Below are 16,966 nucleotides of genomic sequence, written 5' to 3'. Positions count from 1 at the left end.
ATGGTGTTTTCTGTAGCTGTGAAGTTAGGATTGTTTTTTCCCACACACATCACTTTATTTATCAGCATTGAATGTCACCTACCATTTTATCACCAGCTGCTCACTGTTGTGAAACCCATTTGCAATTTGTCATATTCAGCTTGAATACCTTAGGATCATCAGCAAATGGTTTATATCAGTACCTAAATAATTTACAAGCATATGGAACAGTTGAGAAACCAACATGTGCTCCCTCTACAACAGGAAAAATTTACATCAATATTTCTTCTTAAATTGCTGGATACCTTTTCCATGCCCTATCCTGGTTTCAGCTGGGATAGAGTTAATTTTCTTCCTAGTAGCTGCTATAGTGCTGTGTTTTGGATTTAGTATGAGAATAATGTTGATAACACACTGATGTTTTGGCTGTTGCTAAGCGGTGTTTACACTGGTCAAGGACTTTTCAGCTTCCCATGCTCTGCCAGGTGCACAAGAAGCTGGGAGGGGGCACAGCCAGGACAGCTGACCCCAACTGGCCAAAGGGCTATTCCATACCATATGACAGTATGGAATGCTCAGTATATAAACTGGGGGGACTTGGCTGGGGAGCGGTGATTGCTGCTCAGGGACGGGCTGGCCATTGGTCAGTGAGTGGTGAGCAATTGCATTGTGCATCACTTGTTTTGTACATCGTTTTATTATTATTACTATTATTATTATTATTATTAATATTTTCTCTTCCTCTGCTGTCCTATTAAACTGTCTTTACCTCAACCCACAGGTTTTACTTTTTTTTTCTGATTCCCTCCCCCATGCCACCGGTGGGGGAGGGTGAGTGAGCGGCTGCGTGGTGTTTAGTTGCCGACTGGGGTTAAACCACGACATGCCCTCTTTCTCATCCTCAGTTTTTTGTCACTAGAAGACACCATTGTCTTCAGATAGATTGCTTAATAGCACAGCTGGGGCCAAAAAAATGAAAACTGCAGAATGGAGTTGCACTGACTTGCAATTAGCCAGGGAGTGCTCCAAAGGGAAGTGCTCTGCAATGAATAATATATCTCCCTATATTTATTTCTTAATTTATGCAAAGTACTGTTTGCTTTGGATTAGTCATTCTCCTTCACCTTCTCAGCTGTGATTTTTATCAAGCGTTTCTTAACAGCTGCGTAGGTTTAGCATTTATTTGATTAATTGTGAAAAACTGAACACAGCATTCAAACCGTAATGACTGGTAAGGATAGAATAGACTACCTGTTTGGCCTAGGTTCAAGTCTTGCTGCATCTGGGAGTCTGATACAGGGAATTTCAACCTGTGTGGAAATGTACTTCCAGAATTGCATTGTTCCTCTGAAACTGCATAGCGAAATTCTCCATGCAATATCCAGGACACTTAGTTATCTGCTTGTTTGTTTGTTCATTCATTTCTTTATTAATTCCTTGACATCTGTCAGTCTCTTTGATTTTCAAGATAGAACATTTGGAAAACTCTTTGGACACCATTGCTCTATGTGTTTTCAAGGCCCAGTGGGACTCCTCAGCAGCAACTCAACCTCTCTTTCCTCTTAAGAGTGACACAGAGAAGAAGAAACAGAGGCCTTCCCTCTCTTGGTGCACTTGAGTACTGAAGGTTATGGTATGATGGTCTGGAAGTTAGCTTATCCAGTAGTTTATTCAGTAGGATGTGAAGCCAGGTGATTGCTAACCCCATGTGTGTCCGAGCTCCGGTATTGACTTTTTGTACTGCCCCATCTCCAGAATTTGGGAATTGCACAAAACACCTTTTGGGTCTGACAGAAAATAGGGCAGGGAAGAGGGACTCCCATCCACCTTTGCAATAATAAATGCAAAGCAGGGGCTTGAGGTAGTGAGGAGAACAAACAAGGCTGGAAATTCCCTCTGGGGACTGATGAGACTGAACCTCAACACAAACTTGTTATGACCAACACCCCAACACTGATGTGTTTCTGAGCTGCCTTTGCCTGACGTCTCAGCAACTCATGGGAAGGAAGGGGAGTCTCTGCCAGAGCCCAAGAGCTGGCCCCTGTATACATGGCTGCGCTGTGGGGCCTGTAAAGGCAGGACTGCAGCTTTGGTGGGAGTGACTCTTGGGCAGGTGGGGAGTGCAATGTTTTTGCTGAGCGTGCTGAAAATAGACTGCAAAACCTGGAGCCTGGGCCAGCTTGCAGACCTGGAGAACCTACTGTGTGCCAGGAAAACATCTCCGAAGCATTTGTTTGGAAAAGAGGATAGATAATAGGTACATGAAATGCTCTACTTTCCTGTTCTAACATGCATTTCATAAAGCAAACACATACGTATGCAATGTCGGTTAACACATAAGGTACAGGGAGCACGTCCAGGTGAGGCTCTTTATTTGGGCTGTTGCTCATTCCACAGCAGAGCTGTTCATTCTGAGATGGAGGAATTACTCTGGAGGTCACTTCCCTGCTGCTCCACTGGAAAAGAAATATGGGTTCATAAAAGCAAATGAAAACTAATTGCAGATTGATCAGTTATATTGTGGTGCTTCATGACATTTTTTACTGGGAATTATTTTCCTCATGAAAAGCAGCAGTGGCTTTGCCATGATGGCTGCAGGGCTTGGTTGCACTCTCCATAGATGTGGCTCCTCTGGTTTCCCTAGAGTTACTCCATATATAGCTTTCAGAGGAAAAATGGGCATATGGTGGTGAATCATCATAAAACTTTTTTCAAAGCTTGAAATCCACAGTTCCCTAATATTTTTCTGTCAAGGCAGTAGAATTTACTTAGCAGTAAATTTTTCAAATCCCTTTTGTTTCTCATCTCTCTTCAGATACCCATTTCCTACCTACTTCTATCTACTGTCGATCACCCTCAGCAGTTTGCTTTTCATGATGCTTCTGTTTCAGCTCCAGAGTTCCCAAGACATTCTTCCAATCTGAACATGAAACCACAGTCAGAACAGCAAGTACTGCCATTTTTACCTCACAGCTTTTTAACTCTGAATTTTTTACTAACTTTAGTTTATTTATTCATATAGCAACATCAGACCCTGCGGGAGGTCCTTCCACTTTGCAAAGACAAGAATGCGGAAGTGAATACAAGTCTGCAAATGCTTTTCTTTCCTATAAAAATCTCAATTCCACTTAGATGCAAGGGGAACAAAAGGAGAAGAATGCTAAAATGATCTATAAAAGAGAGGAATGTGCAGGAGAGGAATGTGCAACCTATGACTAATGCAGTACCTCCTGAAAAAAAATACAAAGGATATATCTGCTGTCAAATTATCCCTTCCTATGAGGTAATGACTGAGGTATGAATTGCAGAGCCAAGTCTTCAGGGACCACACATGCACACACTAAGAGGTAATTTCTAAGGAGAGGGAATTGCTTGATTGTGAATCCTGACTTTGAAAGTCACTTGGCTTTACTGCCTTGGTTTTTGTTATTACAGAAGTATTATTTTGTATTAATACTTCTCCCAGTATTGCACAAAGAATTATCTCCTGGTCTGTTTATAGTGTCCTTGGATCCAGCCATGCAGACCAAAGATTGGCTTCCACCTCTGCACCCTCTCTAGCCCTTCTCTTCTCTTAGCTTCCACTGGGAAAAAAAAAAACCCACAGACATAAGATCGTTTTATTGCATTGTGATGACACAATCTTTTTCCTACTTTATTTTGCCAGAGATATTCAAATGTTTATTTTGCTCTACACGTTCCTTGTGGTGGGAAACTGGCTTCAGAAGTAGTTTCTGCGTTTTCTTCTTATCAGTCATCTATTTTACTTTAGTAATTTGTTATCTGTTTTACTTTAGTCATTTGCATCCTCCAACTGTTTATGTGGAAACACATAATTTGTCATTGGGTAGGAAGAGGGACATAGTATCAGTGTTTGTCTTTCAGGTAAATTTTAATTTATTCAAAGTTGTCTTTCAGAATTGCTTCACTATCATTCAGGAATCTAAAAGCTGAAATCAGGCATCTTTTCTTACCTCTTTCATTATCTCTTTCCTCATTTATTTTTTTCTAGGCCTCCCTGAAAATTGTTCCAGTCCTTAAACCGTGTTAACTTCAGGCTGAATTCATGGACTGATTTTTAACTGGAGCTTCACCACCAATAACAACCATTTCAATGTAAATTCTCATTCCAGAATCTGATTTTTAGCTTCAGCCAATTGCATAACAGGATGCTTTGGGGTGATTCCAGGTGGTCTTTCAAGCAGACAATATGAGCAAGAAAATTATGCCAGAGATTTCAGAGGGAGAATTCATACGATCAACGCCTGTGCCATGGTGGCTGTGCCACTGCAGGGAACAGCCTGTTGCTGCGTCCAGGTAATTATGATACTTCTTTGGCTCCAATGGCTGCATGATGTGGCGGGGAGCTGAGCCTCGACATGGAAACGACAATAACCAAGGTTATATTCTGACACACAACCCATTACAAAACTGCTTATCCTTGGCCACTTCCCAGTTATAACACAGCTTCTTTTCGTTTTCAGAAGAGGGCAACTCAGGGAAAGTAAACCAGCTAGTTCTAAAAGTACAACCTATCCCCAGTTTCCTATAAGGAAACTAGGCAAATGTAATATAGACTGTAATCTGTGTAAGTTTGTTCAAAGTTGGGAATTTCCACTTGACAAGCACTTCTGAAAACTGGTGCAATAATAATGAATGATGAGTCCTGTGAAGAATAACAACAGGAACGGCAGTTTCCAGTAAGGCTGTCATGATAAGACAAAGTCACCCAGTGCTGGGAACCCCTGACAGAACTAGAGAGTAACACGGTGTGACAAAGGGAGAAACTACTGCAATATAGCAAATGCCATTAGTGTCAATCATCTTTCATGTGAACGTGTGAGGAAGTGTGACTTCCTCTTCTCTGCTGGTTATGGGTTATTTCGGATGAGAAAACCCCTTGGAATTTGCGTAGATAACACCGAGCAGACTCTGGCCTTTGCGGACTGGGATCTTTCTGTGCTCCTTGAGGGACTGTTGCTGCTCAGGCTGAGCTCATCTGAATGGTCTTAACTGGTTTGTTGTAGAACTGAAAAAAAATCACTGCACCTAAGGAGGGCACAGGTCAGTCGGGAAGGTCTAAGTCACTGTTTTTTTGCCATGCTAGCCAATCCTGTTCTCAACCAGTTAGCAGCTACTCAAATTGCAAGGTTAATGAAATCAAATTAAAAAACATTAAAAAACTCTACAGATTTTATTTTTCTTAATACTATCCCATGAAGGGAGCAAGATAAGGAACCTCCAGAGGAGGTCAAGGATACAGTATCCCAACTCCCTGGATATTTGGGACGTCTGGAAGAAGAGGAGGAGGCTTTCACTGTAGCACCACCTAGCCTATACCGTGCTGTCGGAAACTACCCCTTCCAGTAGGCTGCTTTCTGCAGGAGGTAGGTGGAAGGCTTTGCAGCGGTTGGGCTGATGGTTACCCACTTGCATTTTACACTGCTGGGATTTTGAATTGGAAATTTAGGGCTTGCCAGTGGATCAGTAACACATGGAGTTGCTGCTCTTAAGCTGCAGTTGGGAGATGATACTGTAATAGTTTCATTTTCCATAGAGCTCCAGGGGTCTCAGAGATGTGGCCTGCTGAGGACAGTCATGCTGAACTCAGTCCAAGCTGCGTGGTTTGTCACTGCTCCTCTCCACATGGGTGTTGAGGGAATGAACCAGCATTTTGACTTTTAATGAGGCATATTAAGTATGAAAGTTGAGAAAGAGATCAATCACAGACTGGATATGCTCCATTTGCTGTAGAACTTTGCTCTTTTGCAGGCTAGCTCATGCCAGATTGTTGGATGATGACACACCAATCTGAATTATGAAAATACTTAACAGGAATTTATTGCTGATATGTAGTAAGCCACAGGAGGGTAAGCAAATCAAAGGTGATAAGAAACGGCTACTTCCTCTTTTGGGTGAACTCAGCTTTCATGTGTATGCTGAACTAATTATGCAGTCCTAGGCATTGAAACATTATTCCTTGGCTAATGTACTGTGTAATGACAGTACATTTTGGGAAAATAATTACCTATGACTACATCAGTCTGATTAGACCTATCTGAAACATCAGTGGCAAATTTATGCTAAACAGAAAAGGGTTGCAATTTTTTTCCAGCTTTTGGTTCATGACAGAATCGATCACAATTATAATATAAATTTCAGATTTGGTATAGAAAGGGAAAATAGGATTTTTTTCCCAACTAAAAACTCATTTGGGGTGTACTTTCTGATCAGTTGTTCTGGTCAGGAGTCCTCTCTGAGCCAAAAAGATTTATAGTAGGTCTATTCATAAAGGACTGTGCCCCTTAATGTAATTTGTTATATAGGGTTAAATAGGAAGGAGTATGTCTTGTGAGCTTCTTTTTCAAGCAGCAGCAGACCCAGCTCAGGAGCACAAGAAACTTTGCAATTTCTGTGCAGATACCAGCAGTGAAAAGTCCTCTGGGGACCGGGAAATAAAAATAGAGGATAAGGGCATATTAATAGCATTAACCAGCTCTTTAAGATCTAAGTACAACTTGTTGGCATTGTGGTATAGCTAGAAGGTATTGTGGTATTGCCCATGAAGCAAGGAAACACATGCCTCTCTGACAAGGTTTCTGTAGAGTGAACGTGGGTTTATAGAGCAGGGATAGACAGGCACGGTCTCGAGGACCGGAGTGTGGGTATCACCGTGTTGTCACCCCGGGGAACATTCCCTTCTGGCAACACCAGCCATGTGCTGTCCAAAGGGTTTTTAAGGCAGGCGTCAGGCAGCCAGTCGTTTGGCGCGTTGTATCCGTGCTCTGGGTTCATCTCTCTCCCTGCAGCTAATTCCAGTAAGGAGCTGCCTCCTGCAGCTGGCATTTTCTCACCAAATGACAAGGCTGTTCACAGAAATTCTTCCTTCTGCTCTCTCAGGAGCAGAATATCTCCACTTCCTTGTCTACTTTTACTCCCTTTCCTTCCATGGAGTTAAAGGAAAGATGATCAATTTTTGCCTCCTGCACAGAAAACTGTCATTTTTTTTTTTTAAATGGGAAGGCTAGGTTTAAAAAAAACAAAACAAAACAAAAAACTGCTTTCATTCTGAAAACTGAATTGCAGGAAAACCTGAGACATTACAAGCCACTCTAGCTAGTAACTGTGATTTAGTTTAAATAATAGGAGTGGGAGATATGTGGACTCAGGGGTGATAAAACTGTATTACAGAGACACAGTCTTGTGGGATTGATTAAAAAAAAAGTTTGCATGTATGGGGTTTATGGGGATGAGGACAAGGCGAAGACAAGTTATTTGACAGCATGCTTGTTACCTATACAATATAGAGAACAAATCTTACAGCCTGTGTTTAGCCATATGCCTCTCGTGTTTGGTTTCATGTAGCTCATGGTTGTTCCCATGCCAGCAGAGCTATGTCCTAGTCAGTCACTTTCCTTTCTTATTAGCTTTTTAAAAAAGCCTAGATTCAATTCCTTTCCAGTACTACAGGGATGATCTACCATATGAGCTCATGTGGGTCACTCCTAGTTTTATCTCACTCCCAACATTTTTGCACTATCACTTGTTCCTAGAGACCAAAGTACTTCTGTGCTACCTAATTCCTAGTGTGAGCTTTCCCAAGCTTGTTTTCAGTTATGTCATCAAGACAGTGCACCTCTTGAAATGTCTTTCTGTGTATTTCTTTCTGGTTGCCCTCTTTGCCATGCCACACTGACCGAAAAGCGGACCTTGAGGTCAAAACACACAGAGTGTAACAACAGTGGCCAACGCATGGTGGGTGTCCTGGGGTGGTCTTGCTGCACAGCTCCTCGTTGGCTCTACAGCCCCTGCGGGGCTGTAGGTTCTGTGGCTCTACACGTGTAGCCTGTAGGCTCTACAGTGGCTCTGTAGCTAGCAATCACGTGGCTTTGCTGATGAGTGCCGCGTATCTGGCAGCAGATAAGGGATTTACAGCGAGGGATTATACATGGGCCCAGGCACTGAGCAGCGGATGATAGGTGGGAGGCAGCGTCTGTGGTGCTGAGCGCAGGTGGCAGTAGGAGGGCCCAGGATTAATAGGCATTTTGGGTGATGTAAAAGAGAGGGTGATGCACTGGTACACCGGGGATTTTGGAGGTAGGCTGCAGGTGCAGCTGTTTGGTATTGAAGCAGTCTGGGGAAATAGAGGCTTGTTGCTGGATGTGAACACCTATGTGTGCCTGGCCTGGCACGTAGAGTCCCTGCCCCACCACCTCCCAGCCCAGGGGATGGGGTTATTCCCTGCTGTGCAAGAAAAAAGAAGAACTCTTCTTCATTTAATTGACAGAAGGTGCTATCATACAGATCTGAAATGATTTCACATTTATTACATTGTTTATTGCTATTGCTCTGAACCATGGTTCTCTGCGAGGAATCATCAGTCAGTCAGGCTAAGCTTTAAACATAAAAGTGCGTAAAAAAAAAGTGATTCCTCGAGGTGTTTCCCAGTAGATTACAAACCTGTATCAGCAAGATTTTGTACAGAGTCTTGGTTATAGTAATTAGTGTTCCTTCAAAACCAATGAAAGTAACATGCTTGTACAGAGCTGGAATTTTGCTGTGAAATACCAGTCCATCTCACAGATTTATTGGTCCATAAAAATTACAGGCGTAAAACCAGCCTTCTCTTGGGCTTTTATGAAATCTGTTAAAAAAAATCTAACACTATAAAAATGTGATATAATTTGTGACATCCCTTAAGTTACCAAAAAAAGACTGAACCAGGGCAAACCAACTCAAATTTAAACATACTGTCTATGCTGCTGCCAGAAATATAAAATCATGCTTGAGTGCCACAGCCTTATTTTATAGCACATGCCTGAACATAAATTTTAAGGTTTAGATAAAGCCTTTTGAAAATAGACATTTATGAATCTTTTATTATAGAAGAGTCTTCACTGGGCACCACTGTAATAAAATCATATCTCTGCAAAACAGATCATAGTGTCACTTTGACTGTTACCATGCAACAGAGTGTTGTTTCAAAGCCTGGCCACAAACCATGTTCCAAAATGCTCCAGTTTGGAGCAGCAAAGGTTTAAGTTATCCTTTGTGAAGAAATTGTACATTCCCTTGAAGTCCAGTTGTTCTAAAATTGAAAATGAAATGTTGACATTGGAAAGCTTTGGCTTTAGAGAACCTGCGAGCTAAGCATGGTTTGACTCTAGAGTCCGGTTCTCCAGTCCACGGGGAGTTCCCAAAGGCAATGATGGACCATTGTTAAACATTTTATTAGATCCTGAAGGTGCTACTGCTGCTAAATGCACAAGGGCAAAGGAGCGAGACTTCGATCATCCACTCTAGTTGTAGTTTCACTCCATGGCTCTGGTTTGGCCCTCTCCAGTCTGCTTTAGCTAGGACAAAGCCCACTGGGGACAGTTCACTCCAGGCTCTTTCCTCAAAAGGCAGTATGTATGAGACTACCCTGGCTTTGGCTCTCTTCCCCTGTACAGTCTTTCCACAATATATTGGCATCTTTTGCCCGCTCACACACTTCCACACGCTCCTATAGCATATCCCTGGACATGCAATACACGCCCTACATCGCTCGCTACGAAAACATCCTAATGGACTGCAAAACACCTCTTAACGTTATTTTAAACCTTTTGAACTGAAAGCAGCAGACAGAATAGTAGCAGTATCTTAGAACCACTGGTGTACCACATGAGGCATGAGGAGATCTGCTGTGTGGAATGGGCATGAACCAGCCCATGCTACTTAGAGTCTTTACTTGGCAGTAGTAAACTAAAAGCAAACTGCAAGCAAGCTAAACAGGGTCAAGGCATTGGCTTGAGAAGTAGCATCTATCATTTGTACTGTTTGGTGTTTCCTACTGCTCTCCCTGGCCCAGTTTTGGCCTGACCATTAACTAGCACTCCCTCAGATGATGGCCAGGAGTGGCTTGAGGGATAACATGAGGCCAGGGGCTGGTTGCAATACATGGTATGGAGAAGGCCTTGCTGTTCTGGAGGGGAAGAGGCTCTAGCTATGCTGGAGCAAGCAAGCCAGGCTGTCCTATTTGTTTGCATGGTCAGAAAACATACCCCAGTTGTCCAGTTTACCAATACAGATGTGGCCAGTATTTCATAAAAATCAGCATTAGATGTGGCCAGTATTTCATAAAAATCAGCATTATAGTTTGCTAGAGCAAATGTAAAAGGAAAACACTACAAAGCTGTTTAATTATGGTAGGTTCTTCTTTACTGTAATGTCCTTTTGTAACTTCATGACCTAATTGGCTGAACTCAGTATGTTTTTAGTGCAGTTAAATAGAACCCAGTTTCAATCCCAAGCAAAATTCCAACATTTCAACATTTGTTTTTGTTACACATAAAGAAAAAATGTGAGCACGTAGTTCTTCATAGATGTTCCCACAAAAGGTTAATTAAAAATCCAGAAGTTTTTCTGCTGTTTTTAAAATCTAAATGAAATGTTATCATAGTCCACAATCAAAAGAATCCACTTTGGTTTACTGAAGTGATCCCAAATGATTCATTTTCAGGTCTTCACCTCCCATCATACACCCAGCATAATGAAGTAATGTGACTATGCAGAGTGATCAAAAGAAAACATGTATTCACAATGAAAAACGTAGGGAATGAGAAGCCTCTAATCCAGTAGCTGGGGCAATGGTTTGGCCGACGATGGGATTAATCTGATCAGGTGTAGACATCTACCACTGAGCTGGTTGTCTGCTCTCTTATTATAGTCACTGGAAAGAAATAGGCACTGTCTGGAAAATGAACAAGGTTCAGTTTCTGAATGTAACAACCACACAGACAGAGCTAATGATCTAATTCTAGGTAATTGTAATGAGTAGAAACAGGCCTTTTGGGTTGAAATCCTTTGCCAATATTTACTTCAGAGACAGACAGAAAAGGACCCAGAGGTAGGCACAAAACATATTCAACTTGCATTTTGTATTTTATCATACTCAGGTAAATTTCTGTCAGGTATTTTACTGCCCGTATTCCCGAGAGACAGGCATTCTGCAAAATCCTCCAGCACTGGAGTCTGAAGCAGCCCAGAAAGCCCGTGAATGATCTCTGTAGCATATCTCAGGATAATCTGTATAAGCAATGATAGACAATGACAATGAAGTGAGAAGCAATAAGAGCTTTTCTGAATGCCAGGAGGTATTCAAGCTTTTGAACTCATGCATCTGGCATCAGATCACTCTGTGCTGCAGTTATTAGGACAGTCTGGTGGATAACTTAATCAGGATGACTTAATCAGGCACATCTTTTTAAACACCACAAGTGAACAGTCATAGATTCTGAACAACAAGGATTTTTTTTGTACTTGCTGCAGGTTTGACTTGTTTACAGGACTAACCAAAAAGAAATGTAAATGTTTCCATTTCTGAAAAGCTCAGAGTTAGGAATGCCTTGCTGGTGTCTCCTGGACAATGGAGGAATCTCTGCAGGCTTGCTCTCAGCTCCTTCTGATTGCTACATCTCTTTCCAAAATCAGACGGGAATCCTGTGCCTCCACCCAACCCAAATCTTCTGTACCCCGTTCTGTTGTCACAGAATGGAGGTGGGAGGAAAAGCATTCCATCACCCCTCAGCTTAAATCTAGATGGTTGCTGTGATGAGCAACAATATCTTCTCGACTAATCTTTATTACCTTAATTTTCATCAGCAAAACCTTGATAGGCAGGATCACCAGGCTTTATGTTGAGTTTTCCCCTTTATGTTGAGAGAGATTATCTAACACTGTGTGACATATTGCAACTCTATACCCCAAAGTACTGTCTGGAGATCCAACAAGCAGTGAAGCAGCCTACTCCTACATTTGATCATGCTATGTTAGCAGATCCTGACTACATCGTTTCTACCTTGCAAGGTATTTCTTAAAAATCCACTCTGCTGAGAGTGACTGGAGAATCTTTGCTAAACTCAAAAAGTTCAATCATGTTCTTCCCCAGAGCTCACAAAACCCATCTAGGAATAGTGGCCTAAAATCTAAGTGCCAGACAAGATCCTATTCTTTGTCTTTTGGACCATATATTTCGGCTGTCTCGTGTGTTGCTATGGCCACAATGGAGGCAGAGGATACATCAAGCTCCAACCATTTAGGAACTCTCCAAAAGGATGGCAGATTGCATGAAGAACTCTTACGAGATGGTCAAGAGGGACTAAGTTGTGAATGTAAGAGTATTTGTAGCATTTTTAATGGACCATTTTCTTTTGATGTTATGCTATTTACATTTTTTTTTCATATGCAGTGAAACAGAGCACCAGAGATGTCTCAGCAGTGTCAGTGAAAAAAAGGCATTTGAAAGACCAAACCTAAATCTCTGGTGACACATGAATTTACAGAAGCCTCTGGATTTAACAGCTGGCAAAGCACTCCTGTAATCACTGTTCTCCTTCACTTCTGCACATTACGAGTTTGGTGTTGCCCACAGCAGAAAATCCCTCAAAGGGCTTCCCTTTTGAGGGATTTTCTCAAGGTAACTTATGTTACAGTAACTGGAGTTTTTCAGACTGTGCTGCCCACTCTGATCTGTCTTCTTTTCCTCATCAAGGGAACTGCTATGTTATAGGCACAGGCTGTCCTTTGTGCCCCCATCATGAACTGTGAACCACCACAGAGTGCATGCCCACTACATATCTATATAGACAGGTGTATATATATATATATATATATATAAATATTCACACTGTTGTCTCTCGAATATACACAGCAAAGAGACTGCAAGGCCAGGTACAAGCACCATGCATATGCCAAGAGCTCTTACACAGTTCCACACGCTGGCAGCTAAAATGAGTTCTCACTTCTAAGACTGATTTTCTTTATAATCTCATTGCTGTCTTGCAGCCCAGGGTGATGGTAGCTCTGGTATCTTCACTCATGTAACTTTTCTGCCATGGATTGACTGGCAGAAAGGAAGGCACGATTCAGTCTCTTGGCCAAGCTCAGCCCCTGGGGATCCCTAATAAATAAGCACAGGCAGAACTGTGGGGAAATTAAATTAAATTGAGGCAATTAAACCAAGCTCTCTAGGCTTTGAAGAAAAGGTTTTTCCTCAGTCATAAGCAATGCACTGTACAAACAGGTGTAAACAAAGGGAACATGGGGGGAGAGAAACGACATACGTCATGAATATCGCCAAAGGCAAACTACCAGCCCCATAATATACCAGTGCCATGCTAAATCTAAGTTTTTCCCCTGTGAGGGTGGAAGCAGCATGTAGTGGCTCACCTCAGACAACCACAACAGCTTGTGTGCTCATTGATCTGGAAGACTGTGACCTCTGCTCCTGAAGCTTATTTTTCAGGTCATGGCTGAAAATGAAGGTCTGGATTTTCTTGGAGAACTGCCTGAAATCCTTTTTCTCTAAGCCAGTTGCCAGTGGATAAGCAAAGCCATCCTCACCTGTAGCTGTGCTGGGTGACATGACACATGAATGGAGAGCAAGTCGCTTGAGCAAATTATTAATATTTTATATGACAAAGACGATGAAAGACAATAATGCAGCAAGAAGAGCAAAAATGTATGTTTGATGTATGAATCAGCTTCCCAATCCAACTTTTTCCACTGCAAATAACAAAAGATAACTCCCTTTGTACAAGCTATTAACCAGTAATTTTTCCATGGTAAAGGTTTTGTAATGTTGCTGTGTCCTCTGTCCAATATAGAAGTAATGGGGCATCTTTGCTGGGTTCCCAGGAACGGGTAATTAATTTAAACTGTGGCTGTGTTAGCTCACGTACAGGAATTTCAGTAGTAGGGGAACCCTCTTTCAGAGTTTTCATTTTGCACGGTGACTAGAAATTACCTGGCCAACTTCATAATCAACCCAGAAAGGATTTAAATTTGGGAGTTCCTCTTTTGCATTTTGGCGGCAGCAGCAGTTTCTCTCTGTACCTTCCCGCCTAGGGGACGTTTTGAAACATCTTGTGTGCCACGAGTTGCTCATATGGTTTGGGAATCCCTGACCAGAGGCTAGTCTGAGCTGCCTCCCCCACTTCTCCCAGCCTCTCACACATGTTCCAAGGCTCTGCTCAGAACAGGTATTTTTGGCTATTTCAGAAAACTGTGTTGTTTATTCCAAGAACCCATCTGAAGAATTTACACATCAAAGCCCATGCTGCCAAGAATATGGAAATTATAACTGCAATACAAAGGATGTTTAAGAAAACCAAGACATGATCCTAATGAAATAAATGCTTATTGCATCCACTATAGCAAGCAGGGGATCTTTGTGTGAAGGTATAGGACAAAATTCTTGCTGCTTGAAATGGTGGTATAATTATTTTAATAGGCTAATAACTAGGTGAAGACACATTCAGGTCATGTCAATAAGATCTGTCTTTTACAAGCAGAAGTGCAGAAATTGCACCTGTGAATGGGAAGATGGTGTTCCTGTGACTCATCTGTAAACCGTGGACATGGTCCCACAGCAGCTGAAGGGCAGGGACCTGCACTTTCCTCTCTGCTGGTATCACCTGTTGCTCATCTGAGCTGAGATGTGCCTGAACTTGCTGCCTTCACTCTTCAGCCTGCATTGCCAATATTCCCACTGTTTCTGCAGATCCCCTCTGACTGTTTGATATTGCCTTTTTAAGTATATGTCAGATCTTGATGAACAGTCAGTGGTCTTGACAAATGATAGTCCCATGTGCAGTCATATAGCAATGCAGAAGCAAACTGTCCTCCTCCTCCTGGTACCTGATTGGCACTGCCGTTGAAGCAAATGGAAATGTCACCCAAGCAGGTGTCCATGTGTGTGGAGGATGTAGCACTGAGCTCTTCTGGAGGTAATGGTCACCACCACGAGAATCCACAGCAATTACCAAGACTGTTGCTCTTCTGGAGGACATGGTCACCACCATGAGAATCCACAGCAATGGCCAAGCGTACTACTGTCCTCCAGTGAGGTGTGAGAAAGTTTTGGTAGAAACCCATGGATTTCTCAAGAATGGTTAAGAAAAAAGTAAAGGCAAAAGCAGGAGTGGTATGTGCTGCCCTTCCTGTGCAAGTACAATTCTGAGGAACTGGGAAAAAAGCAAAAATAGGAAGTTACATTGCAACACAAGGCTACTTCATCCAGGAGCAGCGAGTGCTTCCATTTTTTTGAGAAAATGATTCAATCAACACTGTTTTGCTGTCAAGTTAGGGGGGAGAATGTGTGCTTAAAGTGAGGACAATTTCACGCACTTGAGACACAGGTTTTATTTGCTCATGAACTCTGTCTTTTAATAGAACTTGTTGAGAAAAGCCCCTGTGAGAGGACCGAAAGCTGTATTCTCTTTTTTTTTCTTCTAGCAACTGTATACTTTTAAGCTAAGGTCACCTACAGGAGAAAAGGAGTCCAGATGTGACAAGCTCCAAAGCTAATCTTCTTTCAGGGAGGAGGGGTTGGTGTATATGGTTTTTCAGCTACTGGTGGTGAAGTTGATGGCTTAAGATGGCTTGGGCCGGTCATCAGAGCTGAAGGAGTGAGGTCCTTCATCCTACATTTGTCTCCCCTTGCTCTCAGTTGCATGATTTCCCTATTCATCTTGCACCAATTTGCACTTGTCAGACCCCGAGCTGATTTAACTCCCTTACTTGGCAGAAAACTGACCTAGGAAAAAAAATGGTCTTATGCTTGATTAGAGATAGGTTAGGGCTTCATGGAGAGAGAGACAGAGATAGCAGGAAGAACACCTCGTTTACAGACCATATCTCTTTAGCCATTCTGTTTAAATTTAACCCTGGCTTCAGAGGGGGTTTGATCCCTGCGCTGAGAAAAGGATCTAGTCCCAGCGGTACTGAACTAAATGTTTTAATGCTCTTAGTGTTTCACACAGAGAATTAATTCCTGCCCCCTCTGAAATGGCAGGAATTGGCTTTCATAGAACCATTATACTACCTCTATTTGTGGAAATTTGTTGAGATTGCAAATGAGAATTACTATCCCAAGCTGAAAATGGTTCTTTTGTGCCTTTGCAAGACTTAGTTTATCACCTAAAATGAGGCAGTCAACCCTGCTGTGATTTTGTTACCTCATGTACAAATTACACCAAGTTGATACTCACTTCTTGCTTTAACGTCAAAGAATTAAAAAACCCCCTTATGTAAATTATAAGTAGTAAAGTTTCACAACACAGGACACTCCTGGAGATTGTTTCTTGTGTGGAAATGTACCCCTTCATAAGTTAGCTGCTTTACCGAACCCACCCCCACTTTTTTCAAACCACAGAAATTCTGTTTGCTGAAACGGACAAAGTTTTGCAGAGTTTTCTCCCGGAGACAATCCTCTACTGTTGCAACTTATTACCACATTCTGATTTGCTCAGTATCATTTGGCAACAATCTGAAATGGCATTTCTGGGATTTCATCTGCTCTTGACCAGGAAAATAAACAGAAAGTCTCCGTACCCCGACGAGGCTCACTGCCTTTCCCTCCTCCCCTCTCCAGCTTTCCAGCTACTGCTTTTTATTCGAGAGAACAGGGCTCCGACTGTCACCGCAGCGTAGCGAAGCTACATGCACTTCTCTCCCCAGTGACATCGATCCTGCTACGGAGAGCAAGCCGGCTGGGAAGCGGTCCTGCCGGGACAGCCGCCCGCCCCCCTGCACAGCCGCGCTGCCCGCGCCCGCCCGCCGCGCTGCCCTCGCCGCGGCCCTTGGGCGCCCCCTGCCGGCGGCGGGGCGCCGGGCGGCGCTGCCCGCGGTGCGCCCTGGCGCCGGGTAGTGGTGGGGCAGCGGGGGGCGGGGGGGCACGGCGGCCTCCGGGCTGCCCGGGCACCCGGCCGGGGCGAGGACCCGGGGCACAAGGCACCGAGTTAGCACCGGAGCAAAACCCGCTTTAGTCTGCCGTGCGGATAGCGATCCCCCAGAAGCGCTGCTGCACGCCGGCGGGCAGGGTGATCAATCTTACGCCTGCTGCTGGCGATTGCTCTCCTGTCTCGCATCCCCGAGGGGACCTCCTGCCCACATGCACGGCGCTGCCTTCGCTCCGCAGCCCGAGCGAGACATGTGGTAAACAACT

The 16,966-nt window shown here is 43.2% G+C and overlaps 1 long non-coding RNA gene across 3 annotated transcripts; it reads left to right on the top strand.

The window, feature by feature from the left end:
• The first annotated feature begins 3,842 nt into the window (after positions 1-3,842).
• On the top strand, positions 3,843-16,588 carry LOC142405384 (uncharacterized). 3 transcript variants are annotated; one of them, XR_012774156.1, is made up of 4 exons: positions 4,950-5,043; positions 5,202-5,366; positions 12,209-12,436; positions 16,394-16,588. It is a non-coding gene; the product is annotated as an uncharacterized LOC142405384 (long non-coding RNA). The 3 variants fall into 3 exon arrangements; XR_012774158.1 differs by lacking the exons at positions 4,950-5,043; positions 16,394-16,588 and adding an exon at positions 3,843-4,296 and having other exon boundaries at positions 12,209-12,933; XR_012774155.1 differs by lacking the exon at positions 16,394-16,588 and having other exon boundaries at positions 12,209-12,933.
• The last annotated feature ends 378 nt before the right edge of the window (positions 16,589-16,966 follow it).

This window comes from Mycteria americana, chromosome 1 (assembly GCF_035582795.1).
Source record: "Mycteria americana isolate JAX WOST 10 ecotype Jacksonville Zoo and Gardens chromosome 1, USCA_MyAme_1.0, whole genome shotgun sequence".
NCBI lineage: Eukaryota > Metazoa > Chordata > Aves > Ciconiiformes > Ciconiidae > Mycteria > Mycteria americana.
This window is presented reverse-complemented; position numbering and strand designations above follow the sequence as displayed.